The sequence below is a fragment of the Bubalus kerabau genome, chromosome X (genome assembly GCF_029407905.1).
Source record: "Bubalus kerabau isolate K-KA32 ecotype Philippines breed swamp buffalo chromosome X, PCC_UOA_SB_1v2, whole genome shotgun sequence".
Lineage (NCBI taxonomy): Eukaryota > Metazoa > Chordata > Mammalia > Artiodactyla > Bovidae > Bubalus > Bubalus kerabau.
The window spans coordinates 67,943,808-67,951,507 of NC_073647.1; the positions used below are offsets into that span (position 1 = coordinate 67,943,808).

At 39.9% G+C, this 7,700-nt stretch overlaps 1 non-coding gene across 1 annotated transcript; it reads left to right on the plus strand.

The window, feature by feature from the left end:
* Positions 1–2,502: 2,502 nt before the first annotated feature.
* On the plus strand, positions 2,503–2,574 carry TRNAE-UUC (transfer RNA glutamic acid (anticodon UUC)). The gene has a single exon. It is a non-coding gene; the product is annotated as a tRNA-Glu (tRNA).
* Positions 2,575–7,700: the final 5,126 nt, after the last annotated feature.

Genomic DNA, 7,700 nt, shown 5'->3' on the forward strand with positions numbered 1-7,700 from the left:
TATGCAGAGTACATCATGCAAAATGCCAGGCTGGATGGAACACAAGCTAGAATCAAGACTGCCAGGAGAAATAACAACCTCAGATATGCAGATGATACCACCGTTATGGCAGAAAGCATAGACAAACTAAAGAGCCTCTTGAAGGTGAAAGAAGAGAGTGAAAAGCTGGCTTAAAGCTCAGCATTCAAAAAACTAAGATCGTGGCATCTAGTCCCATGATTTCTTGGCAAATAGATGTGGAAACAGTGCAAACAGTGACAGACTTTATTTTCTTGGGCTCCAAAATCACTGCAGATAGTGACTGCAGCCATGAAGTTAAAAGATGCTTGCTCCTTGTAAGAAAGTGAAAGTGAAAGTCACTCAGTCATGTCTGGCTTTTTAAGACCCCCATGGGGTATACAGTCCATGGCATTCTCCAGGTCAGAATACTTGAGTGGGTAGCCTTTCCCTTCTCCAGGGGATCTTCCCAACCCAGGGATCGAACCCAGGTCTCCCACATTACCTATGACAAATCTAGACAGCACATTAAAAAGTGGAGACGTTACTTTGCCAACAAAGTTCCATATAGTCAAAGCTATGTTTTTTTCCAGTAGTCATGTACGGATGTGAGAGTTGGACCATAAAGAAGGTTGAGCACTGAAGAACTGATTCTTTCCAACTGTGGTGTTGGAGAAGACTTGAGAATCCGTTGGACTGCCAGGAGATCAAACCAGTCAATCCTTAAGAAAAGTGAAGTCGCTCAGTCGTGTCCGACTCTTTGCGACCCCATGGACTGTAGCCTACCAGGCTCCTCTGTCCATGGGATTTTCCAGGCAATAGTACTGGTGTGGATTGCCATTTCCTTCTCCAGGGGATCTTCCCGACCCAGGGATCGAACCCAGGTCTCCCGCATTGTAGACAGGCGCTTTACCGTCTGAGCCACCAAGGAAATCAACTCTAAATATTCATTGGAAGGACTGATGCTGAAGCTCAAGCTCCAATAATTTGGCCACCTGAGGCAAAGAGGCGACTCACTGGAAAAGAACCTGTGCCGGGAAAGACTGAAGGCAGGAGGAGAAGGGAAGGGCAGAGGATGAGATGGTTGGATGGCATCACCGACTCAATGGACATGAGTGTGAGCAAACTCCAGGAGATGGTGAAGGACAGGGAAACCTGGAGTGCTGCAGTCTATGGGGTCGCAAAGAGTCGGACAGGACTGAATGACTAAACAACAACAAAGACAGAAGAAAATCTTCATAACTTCCAGGAGAAAATATAGGAGAATATCTGTGATATACAGGTTTTGGCAATGAGTTTTCAGGTATGACACCACAAGAAAATATGTATCAGTATGACATTAATAAAAAAATGATAAATTGAACTTTATCAAAATGAAAACTTTTGGTCTATGAAAGACACTGTTAAGAGAGTAAAAAGGCAAGCCATACTGTGTGAAAGTATTTGCAGATCACATGTCTTATAGAATACTTATATTCTGAATATTTTAAGAACTCTCAAAGCTCAGCAAAAGAAAAAAATTCAATTAAAAATTGTCAATATAACCGGACTTCTCTGGTGTTTCAGTTGTTGAAAATTCACCTGCCAATGCAGGGGAGATGGGTTTGATCCCTGGTCCGGGAAGATTTTACATGCCAAGGGGTAACTAAGCCCACTCACCGCAATTATTGAGCACACATACTGTGACTACTGAAGTCTGAGTGCCCTAGAGCCCAGGCTCTGCAACGAGAAGCCACAGCACTGAGAAGCCCATGCACCACAACTAGAGAGTAGCCCTTGCTTGCTACAACTAGGGAAAGCCTGTGTGCAGCAACCAAGACCCAGCACAGCCAAAGATAGACAAGTAAATAAACAGATACAATTTTCTAAAATTGTCAAAATGCCTGAAGAGACTTAACTGAAGGAGATATCCAAATGGGAAAAAAACATAAACAAAAAAATGCTCAATATTGAGAGTCATTAAGGAAATCCATATTAAAACCACAATGAGATACTAGTGTATACTTATTAGGATGGATAAAATTTTATAACCCTCCACAATTGCATATGGTGGTGAGAATGTGAAAGAAGAACTCTCATGCATTGCTTCTGGTGATGCAAAATGATACCGCTATGTTGTAAAACAAATTGGCAGTTTAATATAAAGTTGAATATATATTTACCATATGACTCAGTGAATTTCAAACTCATATTCACACAAAAACCTGCAAATGAAGAATCATAGTAGCATTATTCGTAGTCTCCAAAATCTGGGAATAATCCAGATGTTCTTCAACAGTTGAATATATAAATAAATATTGGCACATGTATAAAATGGAATACTACTCAGCAGTAAAAAGAAATACACTTTTGTTTCATGCAACAACATGTAATCATGCAAAATTTAAGTGCATTATACTAGTTGAATAAAGTCAGATACTAAAGGCTACATATTGTGTAATTACATTTATATGATGTACTAAAAAAGTTAAAATTATGGAATTAAAATCAAATCAGTGAGGGAATTCCCTGATGGTCCAGTGGTTAGGACTCAGCACTTTCACTGCTGTGACCTGGGTTCAATCCCTGGTTGGGGAACTAAGGTGCCACAAGCCGTGTGGCCAAAAAAAAAAAAAAAAAATCAGATCAGTGGGTCACAGGGATTGGGGGTGATGGATGTGTTTGATAGCAAACAGGCTGCAAAAAGGAATTTTTAGGGTGGTAGCACTCTTCTATATGTTATTATGGCGATTAACGCGCATATGCAAACCCATAAAACCATACACCACAGAATGACTTTTACCTATGCTAGTACTTCTAAACTGGGAGTGATTTTGCCCATAAGGGGATATTTAGGAGTACCTGCAGACATTTTTTGTTCTCACACTGGGGAACTTGGTGCTACTGGCACCCTAGTAGGAGACTAGGAATATTGATAAACATCCAACAACTCACAAGACAACCATCCAAACAAAAGAGGATCCAGCCCAAAATGTCAACAGTACCAAAGTTGAGAAAGCCTTCTACATGGAAATTTTAAAAGTCAACTAGAATGTCAGGAGAATACAGGAAAGAGTACAGATGCATCTAACTGAATTACACGTCTTAGTCTATTTGGGCTGCTATAATAAAACACCACAGGGTGGGTAGCTTATAAACAACAGAAATTTATTTCTCACATTTCTGGAGGTTGGAAGTCAAAGATGAAGGTGCCAGCATGGTCGAATTCTAATGAAATTGTTTTCTGGGTTGTAGGTTGACAATCTCACTGTGTCCTCACATGGTGGAAAGGATTAGGGAGCTTTCTGGGGTCTCTTTTATAAAGACACTAATTCCATCCATGAAAAGTCTGCCTTCATGACTGAGTATCTCCTAATACAATCACATTTCACATTAACATTTCAACAAATTAACTTTGGGGAGACACAAACATTCAGACCATAGCAAAATGTATGAAATCACTTCCTTAAGTGGATAGGGAATAATGGAGATGACCTAAGTAACTTTAAGAAACGACGTTTGACGGGGTGGTAGTAGTGTTTAGTCACTAAGTCATGTCTGACTCTTTTGCAACCCCATGGACTGTAACCTGCCAGGCTCCTCTGTCCATGGGATTTCCCAGGCTAGAATACTGGAGAGAGTTGCCATTTTTTTCTCCACCGGATTGTCCCAACCCAGCGATTGAACCCACATGTCCTGCATTAGCAGGCGAATTCTTTACGATTGAGCCACCAGGGAAACCCTTTGGGTACTGCAAAGCAAAAGACAAAATTAACTGTACTCTAGTTGGTATATCTGTTTCAGAGTGTAGTATAGCAGTTCATTACATGTATAGCCATACATTGCATGTGTAAACCAGAGAAGGCAATGGCACCCCACTCCAGTACTTTTGCCTAGAAAATCCCATGGACAGAGGAGCCTGGTGGGCTGCAGTCCATGGGGTCGCTAGAGTCAGACACGACTGAGCGACTTCACTTTCACTTTTCGCTTTCATGCATTGGAGAAGGCAATGGCAACCCACTCCAGTGTTCTTGCCTGGAGAATCCCAGGGACGGGGGAGCCTGGTAGGCTGCTGTCTATGGGTCGCACAGAGTCGGACACGACTGAAGCGACTTAGCAGCAGCAGAAGGTTAAACAAAGAAGTTTATATTATATGTTGTAGATAGTGGGAGCCAAGTTTCCAACGTCGGAGAAAAAAGTTGCAAAAAGGAAAGGATTTAGTGTCAGAGACATCAATATGAACTCCTGTGTGTGTGTGTGTGTGTGTGTGCGCACAATTAGTTCTGTCCACTGAGAGGGCCTAGACATAATGCTGTCCCATTAGCAATGAACACACACAGGGCACAGATCTTGGCTTCTAAATACTATTTTCTAATAAAAGGAACCATGACTCCTTGAGGAAATAGTTGATCCTAGGATCAGGGCAGGGGAAGTACAAGATGAACGTGGAATGTCTTGTAGTACTAGAAAGTAAAGAAGTGTTTTGTAAAGAATATGCAAATGTATTTGTTTTCCTTTGCTGTGTAACAAACAACCACAAAAGTAGTGGCTTGAAACAGAAATCCAGGCGGGCTCAACTGGATTCCTTGCTTAAGGTCTCAGAATGCTGAAATCAGGGTGGCAGTAAGCTTGGACTCCTATCTGAAGGTTCTGAGGAAGAACCTGCTGCTGGACTCATTCAGGTGGTTGGCTGAATTCAATCCATGCAGTTAGAGGACTGTGGTCCCTGTTTCCTTCCTGGCTGTTGACTGAGGGTTGTTTTGTTTTTTTGTGTTTTTTTTTTTTGTTTGTTTGTTTTTTTTTTCCAGCTTCTAGAGACTCCTTATATTTCTTGGCTCTTGGTCACCTCCATTTTACAAACCCAGCAATGACAAATTGAATCAATCTCTTGCTTTGAATGTCCTCGACATCCTCTCCTTTCTATTCTGCCTTCCTCTTCTGCCACCAGCTAGAGAAGGGTCTATGCTTTAACAACTTATGTGATTTTACTCAGCAGATCAGGATAATCCAGGATCATCTCCCACTCTTAAAGTCAACTGATTGAGTGTTACATTATATCTGAGAAAAATCTCCTTACAGCAATACCAAGATTAGTATTTTATTGAAGGACAGGAATCTTGAGGGGAATATCTTTAAAATTCTGCCTAACACATTGGACATGTCAAAGGCACATGAGTCAATACCAAAGAGCTTCTAAAGGACAAAAGTGGATCAATTTGAGAAAATCAGATGGTATTTGATTATATCACAAAGAATAAAACATCAAGGTAGCTCAGTGGTAAGGAATCTGCCTGCAATGCCGGAGACGTGTATTCAATCCCTGGGTCAGGAAGATTCCCTGGAGAAGGAAATGGCAACTCACTCCATTATTCTTGCTTGGGAAATCCCATGGACAGAGGAGCCTGGCAGGCTACAGTCCATGGGCTCACAAAAGAGCCGGACATGTCTTCGCAACTAAACAACAATAGCAATACTGATATAAATTAATGATTAAATAAATAAGGTAGGACTTACTTACAGAATAATTCCAAGTAATAAATGTAGGTGAAATGAGGGACATAGAAAATCACCATTAGAACACCAAAGTAGTAATTTGATGCAGGTAAGACCCACTGATGAATGTTAAACCTAATGGGCAAAACTTGAAGGAAAATCAAGATATTTGCATAGCTTCGAAGTATCTCACCTCCAAATTTTAATTAATAATTGTGTTTATTTTTATACTCACAAATTCTTTGGTACTTCTTCCTCCAAGAGGTGAAGCTTAACCCACCTCCCCATTCTATTGACTATGAGCTGGACTAGATGACTGATTTCTAAGAAATAGAGTATGGAAATGGAGAAATAGAAATTTACGGAGGAAAAACTTAGCTAAGGGATCAAAGTAAACACCACCACCAATAAGTCACGTTGATATCATGTAAGTTATATGAATGATAAAAAGAGCTATCAACTCTGTGGTCTTTTTCCCCAAATCTCATAGTAATCCCAGTTATCATGAGAAAACATCAGACAAGTCCAAATTGAAGGCCATCCTACAAAACAGCTGATAAGTACTCTTCAAAAAGTGTTAAGGTTATTAAAAAAAAATAAAATAATAAGGAACTGTCAGAGAATGTAGGAGAATGAGGAGACATGATGACTAAATACAATCAGTATCCTGGATTGAACCTTGGGGAGGAAAAAGGACTTTGGGGAAAACTTATTAACATTTGTATAATGTGTCTAGCTTAGTTAATAGTACGGAACTAATGTTAATTTCTTAATTTTAATAGGTGAAATATGTTAACTTAGGGGAATCTAAATGAAAGGTATACAGGAACTCTCCTTACTACCTTTGCAACTCTTCTGTAGATGTAAAAGTATTCCAAAGTAGAAAGTTAAGAAAGGATTATTAGTTTACTTGGGCTTTCCTTGTAGTTCAGCTGGTAAAGAATCTGCCTACAATGTGGGAAACCTGGGCTCAGTCCCTGGGTTGGGAAGTTACCCTGGAGAAGGGAAAAGCTACTCACTCCAGTATTCTGGTCTGGAGAATTCCACAGACTGTATACCCCATGGGGTTGCAAAGAGTCGGACATGACTGAGCGGCTTTCACTTAATTCTTGTGAGATTTCACAAAGAAAGGAAGACAAAAAACCTTGTAGTCAATTTGCAAAATTTAATCAGAAGTCTCCCCTAAGTTTTTGATTTGCTATATACTACAAATCATACCTCATACCTCGAGGCAGACCTCATTTTATTGTGCTTTGCTTTATTGTGATTTTTACAAATAGAACGTTTGTGGCAATCCTGCCTTGAGCAAAATGTCTATTGGTGACATTTTTGAAAGAGCATTTGCTCACTTTGTGTTTCTGTGTTACATCTTGGTAATTTTGCAATATTTCAAATTTTTATTGTTACTATATTTGTTTCAGTGATTCATGATTGATGATCTTTGATGTTTCTATTGTAATTGTTTTGGCATTTTTTATCGATAAGGTATTTTTATATTCAGATATGTATTTTTTAGATATAATGCTCACTTAATAGACTGCAGTATAATATAAACATAATATTGTGACTTGCTTTATTGTGATAGTCACTTTATTGCTATTCTGGAACTGAACCTGCAATATCTCTGAGGTATGCTTGTAATGCTATTATAAACACTTTTGTACAGGTTTTGTGAATACGTTTTCAATTCTCTTGAGTATATACCTACAAGTGGAATTGCTAGGTCGAATGGTAGCTCTACATAGAACTTTTAGGAGGACTGTCACAATGCTTTCCCCAGGAAGTGCACGATTACACTTTTCCACCGGCAATGTTTGAAGGTTATAGTTCTCCACATCCTTGCCAACACTTGGTACTGCTTTTTTTGTTTAAGGTGTCAGCAGGGCTGCATTCGTTACTGAGACTCCAGAGAAGAATACATTTCTCTGCTTTTTGAGCCCCTCAAGCCTGCCCACATTCCTTGGCTCAGAGCCCCTGTGTTCTATCTTTAAAGCTAACACCACCAAACTGAGTCGTGCTCATGTTACCACTTCTCTGTTTCTACTGTTTGCTTTTTTTTTTTTTTTGATACTAGCCTTGCTAGTGGATGTGAAGTGCTGGAGGGGCACATCCCCAGTGGCTCTGCTCTTCTCTAACCTTTCTGCAGAAATTGGTCCTCCTGACTGATTTACTTCTGGACCAAATTCTGCCATTCACTTGGAAACATTTGGCCTAATGGCATCCTTTTCAGA